At 37.4% G+C, this 18,896-nt stretch overlaps 1 protein-coding gene and 1 long non-coding RNA gene across 13 annotated transcripts in view; one reads left to right on the top strand and one right to left on the bottom strand.

Moving 5' to 3' along the window:
• The window catches only part of GLIS3 (GLIS family zinc finger 3), a 193,709-nt gene that overhangs the window by 44,515 nt on the left and 130,298 nt on the right, over nucleotides 1-18,896 (top strand). The gene's annotated exons all lie outside the window — the stretch shown is intronic.
• On the bottom strand, nucleotides 1,665-6,659 carry LOC116780531. 2 transcript variants are annotated; one of them, XR_004354506.1, is made up of 4 exons: nucleotides 6,436-6,659; nucleotides 5,935-6,030; nucleotides 2,757-2,882; nucleotides 1,665-1,782 (listed from the first exon to the last, which is right to left on the bottom strand). It is a non-coding gene; the product is annotated as an uncharacterized LOC116780531 (long non-coding RNA). The 2 variants fall into 2 exon arrangements; XR_004354507.1 differs by lacking the exons at nucleotides 1,665-1,782; nucleotides 2,757-2,882 and adding an exon at nucleotides 4,698-5,066.

Below are 18,896 nucleotides of genomic sequence, written 5' to 3'. Positions count from 1 at the left end.
TGGTCTGTATTTTGAATGACAGTAAGCTTACACTTACTGTGTGTTTATTTCGTATCAGCAGAAAGCAACCTCACCAGTGCTGTTTTGAGTCCTCAGCATAAACTAACAAAATGATAAAGATATAATTTCTAGACATAAGTGCTGATTATTACTCACTTGAAAAAAACATATATGTTTTCGTTTGGTGAAATATAAATTGGTGCTTGAAGTCTATTTCAGTGTGTGCCTTGTCGAATAATTTTTTAACCATGATGTAGATGTTTGCTTGTACAGTACATAGAGAAAGTTTATTTCTTTCACTTTTGTTTCTTCAGTAAATCACCTTCAGGAAGAGTGGATATCTTCCCAGATTTCTCTCATGAATTTAAAGGACCTGGTAGAGATTGTGTCCTGACACTAGGAAGGCTCTTTATCCTTCCCTTTTGTCACACCAGAGCTTTCAGAGACCAGGCTCCCTGGTCTCTGAATATTTTTTTAAATTCTGTAATATTCTTTTTATGCTCTCCAGATATATTGGATCAGACTGTTAATTTTAGTTCCTCCTCAAGGATTTCTCGTCAACTTTGCAGGGAGAGAGAGAATGAGGAAAAAAAAGAATTATTGTGAGTCAAGAAAGTAATTTTGCAAGGGAATATCACATGGAATTAAAGGTACTAAAACAGGCATCACGAAAACTCACAGATGAGTGAGGACAGACAACAGTGTGAAGAAAGAGGGCGGGAATGGTGAAAGAGCACTGAAATCCAAGTACTTAGGGTCTTTCTAGTCAGAGAATTGTGATAAGGGATCCTGTAAGACTGAGGAAAGCATTGTTTTGGTAGCAGTCTATACTTCTTGCCCTGCCTGTTTAGAAAGGGTACTTGCTGACCTTCTCATGATTATAATTCCTCCTTGAGGATTCCGTAGCTTTGAAGGAATTATCAATCACTGATGTTTAATAATGGATAAAGTACTTTGTATGATAAAGTTTTTGAAATTACTAAACTGAAACTAAAGTTCATGCTAAGTCATGCCAAGTTCATGCCAAGTCACCAGAAATGAGAGGTATTATCTGTATTAGCTTCCCAAAGAGTGATTGCTTTTTAAACATTAAAAGTTGAGATTAATTTTACTGAACTTAAGCAAGTACTGCTGGATAGCACCAAGAAGTTTGCACATCAGAAGGAGCAGCCAAATATTTAACTTGCTTTCATGTTTAGAATTGTGATGAAGTGTAGAAATATTCAGGGTGGTATTATAACCCTCATAATGTGGGCATGCAGAAATGACATTCTTTATCAGTGTGTCAGTGAAACAGCTTGCTCCTTTCTCTCTACCATCTCACAAATGGTGTGAATTTAGAAAAATGTATTTGGCTTTCTGTTGCTCAGGGGCCATGGTCTTTTGATGTGTTTAGGAAACTGTACTTCAGCCAAACATCATACCTTTTCACTAAGCAGTAAAATTTGCAATCATACCAATACGATTTAAGCTTTTAAACAGAGATTCCAAGTGAGATATTGGGAGAACATTTTGAGCAAGATGATAATGAAGTATGATTCCTGTAATTCATGAAAAATTATGCAAAAGAAATCTGAAACTTTTCACCAAACCTGTATGAATTTATGCTTTTAAATGTAAAATGAAAGCAAGCCATTTGTAATCTTTATTTGTCTACCCAGGAGTTTTCTATAATTTATTTTCTGGTGCTACATGTAGGATGCCTCTTTCTCTAAAATTTTTATGAAGTAATAGTCTATGTCCACTGCAGTTCGCAGACTAATAACAGGCAGTCTAGTAGACCTAGCAGGAAAAGGTAAGAAAAAAATGTCAAATACATAGCTATTATGTGAATGAACCAGATTTACTACAGCGAATATAGCAGAAGTAATCAGACATTAGGAGGAACTATCTTAATGTATATCAAGGCATCCTGTAATCAAAGGCAGGCCGTTACAGCAGTCACCCTAGTGCCATCACACACTAATCATTATGTAAGCATTGTATGTGTTGATGGTTCCTAGCATTTTGCAAGAGACAATCTCATTAAACATATATTGCAATGGGTGCTAGTCAGTATATTTATCATGTCATTATATTTATTTGTCAGTATTATTTCTCTCTGCACAGCTATGTATTGAAAGAATGTTGTTATGCACTGTGCTGCATATCCCAGTGCATTGCTGTGATAGTGAGCTTTATATCAGCAAGCTTTACAAGGTTTCGGTGGTAAAAGTTCAGGGTTACTTCCAAGTTGTGTTGTTGTAGCGCTAGTAGAGATAATATGAAATCAGATACACAAGTGAACTTCATAACATGAACTTCATAAATTCACTTTATTCTTCTGTATTATCGTTCTGTGATGATGAAATCATATAGTTAAGAGACTTGAGGAACAGCTAGAACTGCAGTATTTGATATGCTTATAGTTAAAATCAGAGCGAAGTAGGATATCCCTATGACCTCAGCATCTGTTTTGCCACATCTGAACTAGTATCTATTTATCTATGTAAGAAATATTTGGAGTCATAAACTATAGCTACAAGCAGTACTCTAGTCATTAGTTCCTGCTTGTTCTGGGTGAGCAGTCATCTTTGATTCTGAAAGATAAAACTGTTGAAGGGTGAGTAGTAATCGGATAGCACTACACCAAAACATGTGATGATCAGGATAATCAGATCCAAAGTTAAAGATAAGCACTTTTAAGGTCAATCCCCGAACATATTTGTTCCTTCAGTGCAAAGGTAACTGGCATGAAGTGGAAAATAATTGCATACCAATCCTGATAGATTTGTTTCGACCTGTTGTTTTTATGTGAGTTCAGCTCTTTTTTTCCATCTTTAACTGAATTTGCTGCTGAAGCTGCAGATTAGGTCTCATCAATTTGTTTCAATAGAATATCTCTGTGTAAGGAAAAATAATAGTGTATTTTTCATTCATGTCCATTTTCAGAAGACTCGTTCTTGTTCTGAACAATAACAAAAAATCCCTTTGATTTTAAAAAGCATTAATTTTATGGAGTCCTGCATTTTCTTTTACCAATGTAGCTGACTGTACTTGGCCTTACTTTATTAGGTGGAAATCTGTGAAGTTAAAGAGTAGATGCATGCAAGACATTGATTCATTTGGAATAGGAATTCATTAAATAATTGTTAAAATACATTGGGCTCCCTTACTGTTCATTAAAACATCTTTCAGGTTCTATTCCAACTTATTTTACCTGGAAAACGTTCTTCTTTTCAGTGACCTGCTTTAATGCCTAAAAAATTATTTATGACATGGTAATACATATTTAGTACCTATTCCTAAACTTCTGTATATGAGGTAGGTATGGCATGTTCAAGTGTGTTTATCCATTAATCTATACATTAGCTTGAACTTTGTAGGAATAAGATAAAGAAGAAAAATATGAATGAAAAAATAATGTTGAAATGCAAGCAGTAAGTACACCAGTGGCTGAGATATATATAATCTGTAACATTTGCCAGCAGTTACCACACAATGGCATTTGAGGCTTCTGCAGATTTCCTTTGGATTAGAAAAAAGTAGAATTCCCAGTAGCTGTGGGAACTTCACAGTGGCAATTGGCAAATGCTGACCTTTTGCTCTCTTTGTCTCTACCCGTTAACTCATTTTTTGCTCAGATTCCCTTCTTTTAAAGTGAGCATTTTTACTTTTTAAGTTCAGCTGCAACAAGAGGTATTTAATTAGCCTTATTGTCATGCTGTGCAAACATTAAGCTTAATATATTTATTCTAGTGAAAGCAGCAACAGCATGTAGTTAAGTGATAAATTCCAAGCTATCTTTTTACAGTTTCATTCAGATACACTAAGAATGCTTCCCCTTTTGAAACTGAATTCAGTCTTTTTTGTTTTCTGTAAGTTCTGAACTGTGTTTCAGCACAATGCCACTAGTATTATTATGGAAGGTGTTACATGATAACTTTTTTTTAGCATAGCTGCTTGATGTGATTTAAACCAATGAAATTGCTAGTATTCCTGTCAAATTTGAAGCAACATACATTTAATATCTGCTAAATATCTGAAATTATGCCACAATACATCAGTTTATGAAGCACCTAAAACAGAAGCTATGGTGAAAAAAAAAAGAATGTGAAACTTAAAACAGTTGTATAATGGGGTTTTTTTTGAGACACAAGAACACTTCTTTGGGTGGGCATGAGTATTTAAATGGATTTGTGTTTGTGCTATTTGAAGAACATATGATTGGAAAATGGTGTTCAAGATAAAGTTTTGTTTAAAACCAGAAATGCATCCTGTAAAAATGATTGGGAATTTTTTTCCATCTCCAGGCTTTAGCAATGTGTCTTCATATGGTGTATTGTATCTGGCATGTGCAAATATTATGTACAGTACATACCGCTGTTTTTTGATAAGAGAAGACCATATCACATCCTAGATTGTACTGAAATCTTGACAAAATAGAAAAATATAAAATTTTCTAATTTGTTTTTGCTTACATGCTTGCAAAAGAATTTTTCACTATGCTAAAGTAACATTTGAGCACTTTGTCATAAACAATGTCAAAGGAACAGTAATTTAATTGTCAAGTTGCTAAAAATTAGAAAATGCCAAGTTTGTAGTTGCCTGTTGCCGATTTTTTTCACTAACTCAGTAAACAAACTGAAACAGAAATAACATGGAAAAGGCAGAGATATATGACTAATTAAACAATGTCATGGTGTATAGATAGAGCAAAGTTGAGTTTTAATTTGCAACCATAAAGCTAAGACTTCCTAACTCTCACAAGTTTGTGCAATCTTAGTAACCTACTGTTTCTGGTTATGATGTCTGAGCTGTTTAAAGAAAAAACACATTATGAATTCTGGGTGTGCCTTCACAAACAGTTCAAACTCATGTGATCACATCAGATGGCATGTGGCCCAAGCTAATAAAACTTACCTCTCAGCAATGGTAATAATGCTCTTTTAATATTATTCTTTCAATATGAAATACATAATGTGTCCATAATTCAAAACGTAATGATAGGTGCTTTTTCTTTGGTTGCTGAAGATGCACAGCTTCCACTGGAGTTCAGCAAGCTTATGGAACCCAAAGTACTGACCCTAAATATCAAAACATCTCTTTATGCATTCAAAAATGCAAAGCAAGCTCCTTTCTACATGCGGATGTAGAACTCATGCTAGTGAAAAATGATAGTCAAAGAGCTGTATTTCATGTTACAGAATAAAAAACTTACGGAACATCTAATTTTATCCTTGTTCTTCTAATGAATAATTTAATTTTTATATTAAGTACTTCAACCAGCTTTTCTTGCCTTTTGGCTTAGATAATTGAAAAGTTAAAACAGAACTTTAATGAAATTTTGCAAGCAGGCATGTTTTTACTTTCACTGTAATCCAGAACATGACTGTGAAGCATCCAAAAATAGCAATGAACATTCCTAATTGCACAAATACTTCTGTTTGTATGGAAAGGTTTCTTATTTATTACCTCTCTGTGCTTATGGATAAGCACAAAGATTATATTTTACTTACTTTTATTTCCCTGTAGCATGATTTTAATAGAATATATTTTAGATATTTTTCATTGCTGTACCAAACTACAAATAAATGATAAACTCAAAAAATGAAGCACTCTTAAGTTTCATCTACTCGAAGTATGGAATCCTAAACCAAACTTTGTATCTGCCAAAATTTCACCTGCAAGAAGTTGAGAGGGTATTCTGGAGTTTGGTTTTTGTTTGATTCGTTGGTTTTGATTTTCTGTTTTGTTTGTTTGTTTTTTAAACTTGGATTTAAGACTAGAAAATTATTTGAATTCAAAGCTGGGGGGGTGACGGGGGCTAGGAGACTAATGCTAATGTTGTGGTTTTGGAGCACGTTTGTGTTACGTATTTGGAAATTGGATTACTCTCCAAGCCATAAAATCTTTTTAAATAACTTCTGCTCTTTTCTGTCAATTTTACTTTACATTTTCAGCATCCTTCCTTGGTTGATGACTCAATGTGTATCAGGAACAGAGAGAGTAAACTTTGAAGCATTCAGTGGTAGAAAAGTCTGACAATATCTGGTGGGAAAACAGAAAATGCAAGTTATGATACCGGTACAACAGAAACAGACAGGGACCTTTCCCAGAAAACATTATTCTGTTTCAAAGGGAAGAAGAGAGAATTAGAGGGAACTAGTTAATTGATTGTGCTGTGCATTGCAATGTTACTTCTTCAGAAAGGAAATACAGTTTTAACTAAAAGTAAACATACTGTCGGCTTTATTCAGGTGATTGACACTGATTTCCTAAGGATTAGAGATTTAATTAATGCTTCTGGTGTTCTGGAAAACTTCCCAGACATCTGAGTCTTATGGTTTATCTGTGAACATAGGCATTAAAAACAAGTGTTGAGAATTAAGCTGCATAGAACAATCATTGGATTATTTGTACTGAGTGATTAGGAAGTGGAAAAATGCCACATACCTTTCTGCACTAGTTAAATATGTTGCAAAATGAATGCAAATATATTCTGAAGCATTTGGACATACTAAGGTGTTCTTTGACATTTCTTCAGCATTCAGATCTTATTTCGGATATTTTTACTGACTTAATGTTTAAAGGACTCAGGAGAACGGACTGGTCCTGTGAACTTTTAAAGGATAAGTTGCAAAGCAATAGTCTTGTAGACGTTAGAGAGATTCCTCCAGGCAGAGTCTTGAAGTCTATGACGCACAGTTCAGTGATTCCATTGATTTCTATGACATGTCTTGAACACAGGTTTACATAGAGTCATAGAATCATTTGTGTTGGAAAAGACCTTTAACATCACAGAGTCCAAATGTTAACCCAGGGCTTGGGAGAAGAAACTGACCCCCACTTCACTACAACCTTTTGGGTAGTTGTAGAGAGCAATAAGGTCTCCCCTGAGCCTCAAGCACGGTAGTCCAAACACTAAGAACGCAAGAATCATCTTGATTTACTCTGATCCCTGAGCAATTCTATTTTATTGTCGTCATAGTCCCAATTAGGTGTGGAGGCATTTAGCAGATGCGAAAAGCTTGTGTACTTTTATACATAGATACTTGCAGGGTAGGTTTCCAAAGAACTTGAACAGTATAAAGATTAAGCACTGTTCAGAACATGGTTATAGCAGACTCTCCTTGTAAGTGGTTGAAATAGACATCTTGTACAAGGATATTACCAAATATAGCCAGTGCAGTGGAGCTCTCTCTTCCAGAAATGCAGTTGCTATTCATGTGTTAACAGTGTTTGAATAACTGATGAACAAACCCTTATGAACAATCTGCATGGAAACAGGGTGGTCTTTTTAGAGATAGTCACTGTGAAGGTCTGTGTCTGTGTCTGTGCTGAACTAAAGAAAGGAAATTCAGAAAGAGGATCTAGTGAGGATGCTGTGACTGTTTTGTCTAGAACTACCGTGGGACTCAGTTCTGGTCAATGCATCATGTTTTGCTAAATGTTGGTATAGCCACATGGTGATTGTTTTGTGATATCACTTTTATCCACTCAGAGTGCTTATTTTTTCTGTCAATTAAAGACTGTTTCAATTTGGGTTTGATATTTTTCTTAACATTGTTTTTCGGGCTATATGGCAACTTTATGAGTACTCAGCTCTTGAGAATTAACACTCGTAATTACGAAGTTCAAGATCATAAGTGAATCGTTTTAGAAAGATGTCACTGCGGTAGGAAATTTTTTCGAGAGCTGTTTCTGCATGAATCTTGAAATGTAATGTTCCATGAAGCAGTGTTCTTGATTCAAAGAGTGGTTATAAATAATTTCCCACTGTCTCTTTTCCCCCTCTTTAATTGCTTCCTATTGGTCATCAAGTGTCACAAGCTCGAGGAAAAGATGACAGCATGCCTTTTTGGTCCATTTCTATAAATACTTTCAAACAAAGTTAAATTTCTTTGGCTCTTTATTATATTTTTTACTGTTTAACATTTGCAGAATTGCCTCCAAGGTTAATCAGGTGTTAACATCAAGCAATGCCCCTTTTCTTCAAGGTCTATCCTACTGCCAGTAGGTGTCTTTTCCTAGTAATGTTCAGATTTCTGTTTTAAGAAATTGCAGCTATGCAAACAAGCTTATCTGGACCAACTATAAAAAATCATTGATTCTAATTAGGAGTTGTCACATAACAGAAAAAGACAATGCACCTTTTGTTCCATAAAAAGCCTACTTTGCCTGCTTGCAAAAATGCGTGGATTTCTTTCCAGTGACTTTACATAATTGGTATGACAAAGCTTCATTCCTGTGATCTTACAGTTTCCAAATGACTCAGACATATGTGTCCAACTTTGTTTAAGTTATTTGATGGTAATCTGTTGCAGAAGTTGGTACATGGCATGAGCGTGAGGTCTGCTTTGTTTGTCTAAAGGAATGGGGTATGGGTAAACCGAATTAACGAATGTTTATGTTGAGACTGCTGAAATTATTGAGCGCCCATTTTTAAAAGTGAGCTGCTGTTGGGAAACAAGGTTGCTCAGTTCTGACTGGGGCACAAGGACTCTAGGGTTTTGAATGCCTGGATAAATGTGGTCTGAATCCATTGTATAAATTACCAATGTGAACTGCTAAGTTGTGACACTCGTTTTATGTCTGCACCAGTGAAGCAGGTCCAGTATCACATAACTTGTCAAGAAGACATACAGATTGAGCAAATACTGTAGAAATCATTATAATTGATAGCTCTGCAGGCACAGCGACTGGAAATATGCAACATCTCCCCTTTTAAACTCAGAGTGTTAAAGTCAGTTAAATGATTCTGTGTAAAGCCTGGGTTGGCAACATGACGTTTCAGTGAATCAACGGAGAGTTTAGTTCCAAATTAAAAGCAAGCCATCTGCAAGATTGTTCATCTGCTTTAATTGTGAGAATGTTCTCAAAAATCTGTCATGGGGATTTGTGAGAGCTGACATTCCCTCTGAAGGCAGAGGTCTACTGCTTCTAGTTCTGGTTGTCGATAGTAGCTGAAGGGCCACTGAATGCAACACTAACCTTGAATACTCGGTCTGAATCATCACACATCTTGAAAAATGGTGGTGACTTCTTTGGATACTCATCTCCCATCATCCTTCATTTATCCACGTTGAAAAGCTTTGGAGTAAATTTTTCCCTTTCTTCTATGCTTATCAGAGCAAGATGCATAGTGGTCATATGTTTTAGAGAGCAGAAATAAACTCATCATAGCAGGTTCTGTTTCCTAATATTAGTTCTTACACTGCTTTCATCATAGTAGTATGTGGGTGCTTTTTTCCCCCCCATTATGAAAGGAGAGATGGATTACTGAATCCATCATCATGACTTTTGCAGCTGAAGTAAGGGTAAAATGTTAACATCCTGCTGTTTTATGCTGTATTTTGCTGGTATGACAAACCCTCCGATGCCATCAAGCAAAAATGGTATTTTTTGGTATATGGTATATTTGCTGGTCAGCAAGGAAATGGTATCCTGACCAGTCTTTGAACCTGAGGGAGACAGAGAAGACTGCAGGTAGCTGAATATGGAGAATTCTAGATTCACAAAATCACAGAATGTTCTGAGTTGGAACGGATCCACAACTTTTAAGTGAATGGCTCATAACAGCACAATCTCGCTGTTATTAGAACTAGGCTCTAACCAACTGAGCTAATCTCAGGATTGCTCACAGGGAAGGAGGACTGTGTTCATCCAGCCCCTGGATGAACATGGCAGTGAAGTTCTGATGCAATTTTATGTCAAAGATATTAGGAGTAGTTGAAGAAGAAGAAAAGATGGAAATTAACTGCTTTGGTAAGGATGAATAACCACAATAAATTGTTGCAGTGAAAATACAGTCTTTATAAAGAAAGGAGGATGAGACAAATGGTACTCTGTTTGTAGTCCCAGTAAATGAGGAAAAAGAGTAGGTTATCCATCTCTCAGGCCTTGAGATAATGGCTTTTCCTTCAGTAGTATGTAATATAACTGAGAAGCATGAGGCCTTTTGTGGCTCAGAGCACACAGGGCAAGGTTGCAGCAGAGTGAGACAGCTGCATGTTCCTTGTAGAGGTAATGGGGGAATCATGTCTCAGATGTGGATACAGAGAGCATGTCTAGCAGTGTAGGGATATTGAACATTCTGTAACAGACTGTGCTGGTGACAGAGACTGGAAACAAATACTGTGGTGTGTCTTAGACAAGCTGCTGCCTGAATGTTTTATTTCTTGCTGCTGCTACTTGTTTCACTAGAGGATGGATGGAAGGACATCGTTGAGTAGTATAACTTTGATATGTTGTCACATGGAAAGGAACAAAATTAGGCTACCAGGCTTTATATCATATGTGATGAAGACATTACACAGGTTTTGGGCATTCTTTATGCACACTTAGAAGTTGCATTTTTTTTCTCAATTTTTAACCTTTATAGACAGGATTCAATCACTTTTTTATGAGTGATGAATATTTTTCTTCAGTTTTTGTGAAATTCTGTGTGGTGGGAGCAGTCCACAACACTAATCATGGATATGTCTTATTTGAATCTATTCTGGCATGTATCTAGAAAGCTCAGAGTTTAGGCAGAGTCAACTCACTTCTGTCTGTTTAAGGTTGCATAGACAGAATGTTAGTGATCCTGAGAGCCTACCTCGATGAACTAGTGACATGAGCCATACAAACAGCAAGGTAATCTATAAAGTTCTGAAGGAAATAAAAAACACAGTTATACTCTTTTACCTTTAGAGTGACTCTGGGAACGATACCAGAAATCTCCTGTTGATGTTCTAGAATCTGACTCATTGCTGCGCTGTGGATTTTGTATATATACCTATGGTGCTATGTATTCCATGAGTTTTCATTTTTACTGAAAGCCTTTTCTTTTAAAAAAAAACCAAACTATTTTTAAAAATCCCTTTGTGTAGGAAGAGTAGGCTGAGTTAATTACCTTGAACTATTTCAGTTTTTGAATGATACTTAGGGTTCTTTGCATTAACTCATAGAGTATTTTGACTTGCTTGGCCAGTAGACTTTCTAGAAACCGCATGTTTTTACTTCTGAAATTAAAAGCGTAGACAAAATGCAATTTCTAATAATGAAATGGGGACCTATTTTACTAACAGATAGGCTTTTCTTTTAAAAAATACTTTTACTTGAGTCCCAGAAAAGTAGTTGTCCATTCTATAAATTCACAGTAATTTCATGTTTTCAATGTCATGATGTGATATAACATTGTGTGCTTGCTGTCACATTCTCCTCCCCAGCCACCACTTCCAAAACCAATGCAGAGGGAGAAAATACTTTAAGTGTGTTATTTCAAGTTACACAGGAAGTTGTGAAGTATTCAACCTGTGTAGAAAAGAGCAGGCACTTTTTCTTTTCTCCTTTTTTTCTTTTTTTAGTGTTCTCATTTATATTAGCCTGCAGGATAAGATAAAATGCTCTGTTCTGAGGTTCTGTCTTCTGATTCTAGTCATACCAGATTTGCTAGCAACTTTTGGTCATCTGAGTTATTGATATGGATACCGGATGAACAGATTCTTAAGTTAGAAAAAATATTGTAGTTTTCTTCATTTACAAGATTTTGTAGTGTGAGAAAATGAGCTAATCCACAGCATTAAATTTCAAATGATTGTATTACTGGAGATTTGCATGTTACTGGCCTCCCACAAAACCACAGTAAATCATAATTTCTAAACACTTAGTCTACTAGAGCTCCTCAGTTCAGACATGCATTTTATTTTGCATTTGGAGTAGACTGGTTATGTACATATAGTACACAACAACTCAACTAATAAGTAGTAACTTGTGAAGTGTTGGTACCTTGATGGCTTTCAAGTGTACCTATTGACTGTGTCTAAGAAGGAACTGTTAGAACTGTAAAACATCCTGTGTGGATTTGAATAGGCCTGATCTTTAATATATTTGCTGATTTTTGTGGATCACAGAATCACAGGATGGGTCAGGTTGAAAGGGACCATGGTTGGTCATCTGGTCCAACCTCCCTGCCCAGGCAGGGTCATCCCAGAGCACATGGCACAGGATTGTGTCCGGACAGTTCTTGAAATATCTCCAATGAGGGAGACTCCACAACTTCTCTGGACAATCTGTTCCAGTGTTCAGTCACCCATAGAGTAAAGAAGTTCTTCATCATGTTCAAGCAGAACTTCTTGTGCATCAGTTTCTGCCTTTTCCCTCTTGACCTATTGCTTCGTACCACTGAGAAGAGCCTGGCTCTGTCCTCTTGGCACCCTGCCTTCAGACACTTCTGCACATTAATGAGATCTCCTCTCAGTTGTCTCTTCTGGCCCTGCTCCCTCAGGTTTCCTCTTAAGAGATGCTCCAGTTCCTTAATCATCGTTGTCACCCTCCGCTGGACTCCCTCCAGAAGCTCCATGTCTCTGTTTTTCTGAGGAGCCAAGAACTGGACACAGCACTCCAGATGCGGCCTTGCTGAGCAGAGGAACAGGATCACCTCCCTTTGACCTATTGTCAGTTCTCTTCCTAATGCACTCCAGAATACCATTGGCCTTCTTGGCCACAGTGGCATACTACTGGCTCATGGACAGCTTGCTGTCCACCAGGACCCCCAGGTCCTTCTCTGCAGAACTGCTTTCCAGCAGATCAGCCCCCAGCCTGTACTGGTGCCTGGGGTTATTCTTCCCCAGATGCAGGACCTTGAATTTACCTTTGCTGAATTTCAGACAGTCCTTCTCTGCCCATCTCTCCAACCTGCCAAGGTCTTTCTAAAGGTCTGCACAGCCCTCTGGGGTATCAACCACTCCTCCCACCTTTGTGTTTTTAGTAAAATTACTGAGGAGCTTCTGTCCCTTCATCCAAGTCATTAATGAGTAAGATAAACAATACTGGACCAGTATTGAACCCTGGGGGACCCCACTTATGACAGGCCTCCAACTAGACCCTGTGCCACTGATTGCAATCCTCTGGGATCTGCCATTCAGCCACTTCTCAATCCACCTCACTGTCCACTCATCTAGTCCATATTTCCTGAGTTTGCCCATGAGGATGTTGCGAGAGACAGTGTCAAATCCTTGCTGAAGTTGAGACAATGTCTACTATTCTCCCTTCATCTATCCAGGTAGTTGTTTGATTGTAGAAGGCAGTCAGGTTGGTCAAGCATTTAACTTTGCTTGGAAGACTGGGGTAACATTTGCTTTCTTCCAGTCCTCAGGCACCTCTCCTGACTGCCATGACCTTTCAAAGATGATCGTGAGTGGCCTTGCTGCGGTGTCCAACAGCTGTCTCATAGTTGTGGATACATCCTCAGGGCCCATGGACTTGTGGATATGTGGATGTCAGTGGTTGTCAAGTTTGCCTGGGTGTTCTCTAACCCAATCCTCCTTGACCAAGGGAAACTCCTTCCAACTTTCCTTACCCTAGTCTCCTGAGTCAGAGTTTCCTGAGAACTGGTCTTGTCAGTGAAGGCTTATGCAAAGAAGGCATGCACCATTTTTGTTTCATATATGTGATTAGCCCCATGCTTTGGTCAGGAAAATTCTGGAGTATATTATGATTGATAGAAAAAAGCAATTGTCAAAAGCTGGGCATATTTTTAACTAGTTAGTTGTGACCTGAATTCCATTAAATATATACATTGGTTCCTATGGTCCAGAAACTTAATCTTGCTATAAATCAACTGTTTGATTATGTATAAGAGCTTTGCAACCAAGCTGAGAAATGAGATGCAAGGGTAGGAAAGCAGCAAAGAGCTTGATCACTGTCCTTGCATCAAAGATACCCAGGGTGTTTTTGCTGTATTTTCCGTGGGGCATTGAGCACTTCACAGAGAAATACCTGTCCTACTGTCTTTGAAGATGGCCTCCTTGGAAAAATGTCATTAGCATCTGGAACAACTTCCAGATGATATATTCAGGAGGTCAGATGGATTTTAGCATGCCATTGTTTCATTATTCTAGGAGAGTTAGTGAGATGCATCTTGACAAGTGTGCATGGGTATAGTACGTGGCCCATACATCTGTCTCCCAGGGGATCCATCCTAGGAAATGTGGAGTTAGTCCTACAAGTGCATGTGTAGAAGAGTCCAGAGCTAGTTGCAAATCACATGCTTATGTAAAGAAGCTGTTTGAGACCTGTTTTGATTAGTTTTGTGTCATATCATGTATGAAACGACATATATAAACACACATTTGATTTTTGAAAACTGCATTTTCTGATGGCTCAATTTTTGTTTGTTATAAATAGCTCTTCATAAATTACTTCTAGTGCAAAACATGCTGGGTCTATTTTGCTGCCTGTTAGAACAGCAAACAAAGTATCTCAGTCTCAGCTACTTGATAAGTTTATGGTTTACATGGTTTGTGGTAATAAAAATATGATAGCCTTAGTGTGATGTTTCAGAATATTCACAGGTCAGAAAGGATCACAAGTTTTTCTCTCATCTTTTGAGTAATTGTACTATCTGACATATGGATGGCAGACCATGAGTTAGATTGCTAGAGGTGTATTGCAAAATAATGCAGGTTTGGGCCACTACAAACAGCAAAGTTGCAAGACTAATTCTTTCACAGAAATAAGAGATTTCTTTCAAGAAACTTGGATGATTCAGAAATATTTGAACAGAAATCAAAACCACAAGCATCACCATACTGTGTAAGAATAGCTAAAGCCGACTCTGCTAGAGCTGTAAACAACAGCTAAACTGGCTAAACTTGCATTGAAATTCCAACTGGCAACGGGATACATACATTTTAAATAAAGCAGAATAACAGAGAAGCATATGCTATCTTGTAATTTCACTTTTTCTGATAAAAATTGCTGTTACTGCTTAACATAATTTATTTTTATACTAATTTCAGAGTATTTGCTGAACACTCTTCATTTTATTAGGATATTAAACATATATTTTCCTTTTCCTTAATCTAAATACAATCATCAGTGATACAGTAGTGCTCTTAAACATGGATGCTTTTCCAGCATTGCTGTACAAGCCCATCAAATGCTAACCTGCTTTTAAAATGCATTTTTCAGTTAGTTGTAAGTAGAATGAAATGCCTCTGTGTTTCAAGGGCTGATAACCATTCAAAGAGAGAACAAAACTGATTTCTCACTTTGAGCAGGAGACCATCAATGGGAATGACAGCAGAATGGAGAAGTGGCTTCTCCTCTCCTGCCAGTGTAGAATGGTAACTACAAAACTTGGCTGACTTTGGAGTAGTATTGATTGATGACTTTTTTAAAAGGCATGCATGCATTGTGTTTTGTCTGTTGAAAGAAATGCTATAAAGGCCTTAGTTTGCAGTCAGTTAATCTCCTAGAGTAATTTGTTTGCCTGATTCTGTTGCCAGATGCGCTATCCAGGTACAAGCCACTTTTTGTAGTGGATAAAGAGACTTAACTCATAAAGGAATTTATTATGTTTCTCTGCTGTAAAGTACATTGATCTTGCTCATGGAAAATGTTAGTACTTTCTCCTTTGTTTGAACTGTACCTCTGTTTTTTCAGTAATTGTCGTCTGTGACTTAGATCTCGTTAGGATTATGCCAAGGTCACTGAACGGCATGTCAGCTTAATTACAGTGGCTTTCAAGCTGAACAGTTCTGACTCACAAATAGGAATTCTCAGTTAGGTAAATGAACAATCTGAAATCTCAAACTGTGTGCCATGCAATGCTTAGGTCCTTGCAGTAAGATGCTGAGTGAAGACTGTATTCCTTTACTCCAGTAAACAGCAGCTAAATTCAAAAAGCCCTTGACTTGAAACAGAACTGAGCACCCCAAGGGTTGACCATAAGTTGTGTTTTTTAGCTGTCTTATTTTAAACAGATTAAAAATGGAGTTTGTTATCCCTGTGTTATCCCAGTTGGAAAGCTGTATTACACTAGTGGTAGGTGTGAGACATCTGGTACCTTAAAGGAAAGGCGTCTGTTAACAACAGAGTGACTTGTCCATTGCAAACAGTGAAGTATTAAATAGTTCTGAGCACTCCACAGGAGGCAAAAAATTGAGGTCCATCTGTCAGGTTAGAAGTCCAGTTCTTAAGGAAAGGCATAAACAACCTACACTCTTTTACCCCAGAAGTTTCCATGTGTTGAAAACCATCTTATAAATTTGTCAGGGCATGTGTTTTTGCTTCAAAATCTTAGATCTTTCTGCAGCTGGATGATGCAACCCACATAAGAATTCTGTTTGCAATGAGAGGCAGCTCCCATTTTTAGTGATCTCCCTTTCTTTTTGTACTCTATGTTTTACTGAACTGACATCCACATATCTTATAAATCAGACTGCCATTTTCTTCTGTAACATAATTGGCTTTATTTTGCACTTCAGAGATCTTTTGCAGTCGTGCTTATCTACACAGACATCAGATACATCTAATAAAAAATGTCAGAATACAGAGGAAAGCAGAATACAGCAGGAAACAGAATCTTTTTTCATGCATCCCAAGTAGATACATCAAGAACATTTATCATTTATGCTTATAGTCACTGTTTATTCAGATTTGATCAGAATTAACTCAGATGTTTTTAAATACAGGCACGACAAGACAAAAAGACATTTTTCCAGTTAAAAAAATGGAAGTGTACCTTTCATGTTGTCCCTAAAGTTAAAATAACTGAAGTGTCTGCGAAGTACCTGTTGGCAATAAACATAGTCAGTTCTAATGGCCAGACCTAGGTAATGATCAAGGGTAGAGTTGGTTGCCATGATCAGATGTGGTCCAAATCAAAGAGGCCAAGAAATGCACTCTTTCAAAAACCTTGTCAAGAGCATCTGGCATCCCTTGGTTCAAACCAGCAGTCTGAGGAACCTAGGCTGCATATCTGATTAGGGCTAGACTGGAAACCTAAGTAGTCCATGGTTAAAAAGCAATGACTAGAACAGAGCACTAAGGACCAGAGATTCCTACCAATACAGGATAAAGACTGGTGCAGGGCAAACAGGCATTAGGACTGAACAGTGAAAGATGATCTCAGCTGTATCTTAGGGGGACTGTCCTGGTTGTTCCAGGCTACTCTGCCAGCTTTACAGGCTTGCCCTTAATATCCTGGAATATTGATTTATGGAAGCACAGAAGTTGCCAGGTGTATCTTGATTATTTTATTTAAGTTGAATTCTTCTTGATCAAAAAAGAAACACTGACATGTGGCATTGTGTAATTGGTTGTCTGACTGGGACAGATAAAGCGCTGACGGAGAAAAGAACTTCCTGAGGGGCTCTTAAGTCTTCTAGCAAAGCTGTCACCTTGGCCTCAGTTTCTCAGGATGTCTGAGAATTGGGCTTTGGTGCAGTGGTTTGCCATCTCTTAAGTGCCTAGTTTGGGGAGAGTGAAGGAACTCTACAGGTCATTTGCCTGACCTGTTTCTCGGAACGGTATGTACACATTTGTGCATTCTGTATGATGTATACAGTAACATGCTGTAAGTATAATACTGAACATAATAAAAATACCAGACCATTTTAATGGAGGGAGAAGGATAAGATGGGTAGGTCCAGGATTCTTTAACATTTCATCTGTTTAATTCATTCTCAGTAATTAAACTCCTAGGCTGACTATGGAATGGAAAAAGAAAGATTGCAAAGTAGAAGTACTGTGTCCTTAAATTTAAAATGCACATGGCTGTTGATCAGATTTTTAAAATACAAAAATTTTTCCAGTTAGTTTGAGCTGTGAGTTCTGAGCTTTTCCTACGAAATCATCAATAAAATGAACCACTAGCATGCGAGTCATTACAGTCTCTTTTATCAAGATACTATGGCTTGATTTAATTTTCTGTGGAATTAGATTGATAGATGAAAAGTCTCACAGTTACTTCAATACAAATTAAGTAGCTAAACTTCTAGTTAGTGCATCAAATATGAATGGTTATTACCTAGTGTATTTTGCTGTGGTTGACTGGGCAATTGACAACAGGAGTGCTTGCATGTAGACTGATGATGGTTGACCCTAATCGGCTTGTACAATTCATTGTGACCTGATGCTTCCTGGGACAGTGATCAAAGTTCTGTGAATCTTTCTAATGCAAAGAGTTATTCATTATACTCTTCAGCACATTCTTTGAGAGATTTGTCAGAAGATTTGGAATTTCTTTAATAAACCTGAAGCACGTAGAATAACCACCAGTCACAGGTGGTAGCCCGTTATTCCTTCATGATGTTTTTTTTTTCACACTAGTTTAGTTTTCAGGCTAATGTTCCATAGAGATATGGGGTATCTTCATTACTGTATGTAGTAGTCTAGCTTTAAAAAAAAAATATGTTCAAACCTTGGTATCTGAGGAGTATCTTTCTGTGGAGTACATTGTGCAAAGGCATTTAAGAGGCAAGGAGAAGTAGCCAGTATTCATTACTGTTTTCCTCCTCAGTGTTTCTGACTCAGTGTTATGAAATATTAAGACAGGGACGAACATTGCTTAAGACATAAATCTGACATCTCTGAAATATTGTCAGTACACCATTCAGTTGGACATTTACCTCCATAATTTGCCATCTGCATAAACGGAATAATTTAGGGCTCAATATGCAAGTGATGCAAAGAACAGGATATATAATTTTTTAGAATCTCTTCCAAATTTTTTAAGTACAGGAATTGGCCAAACACCAAGCAGCACCAGATTATGTCACTTCAAGGGAAGATTTGCCTCATATCACTGCAAAAGTTGGGTAAAATTAGATGAGGTTTTAGCATACACCAACTTCTCCGTCACTGTTAGAGTTTTATATTCCAAGTGAATATAGAGTACGATCTCTCCTAGGAGACATGGGGAAAGAAAGTCTTTTGAATAAAACTTTTAAGTTTTATTCATGTGGGCAAAACCAATGACACTACAGCTCCACTACATACAAAATAGTTCAGTCCTGCTGTCACAGCTGCTCCTTAAACTCTGAAGGCAGCAGTCTTCTCTGTGGAAAGAAAGACTCAGAAAAGAGGTCTGTGGTCCTTGGTAAGCTCAGGGAAGTCTTGCAAGTGCAGCTCCCTTGAATGAGCTG

Source organism: Chiroxiphia lanceolata, chromosome Z, assembly GCF_009829145.1.
Source record: "Chiroxiphia lanceolata isolate bChiLan1 chromosome Z, bChiLan1.pri, whole genome shotgun sequence".
Lineage (NCBI taxonomy): Eukaryota > Metazoa > Chordata > Aves > Passeriformes > Pipridae > Chiroxiphia > Chiroxiphia lanceolata.
Note: the sequence above shows the minus strand (reverse complement) of the source record. Positions and strands in the feature narration are given on the sequence as shown.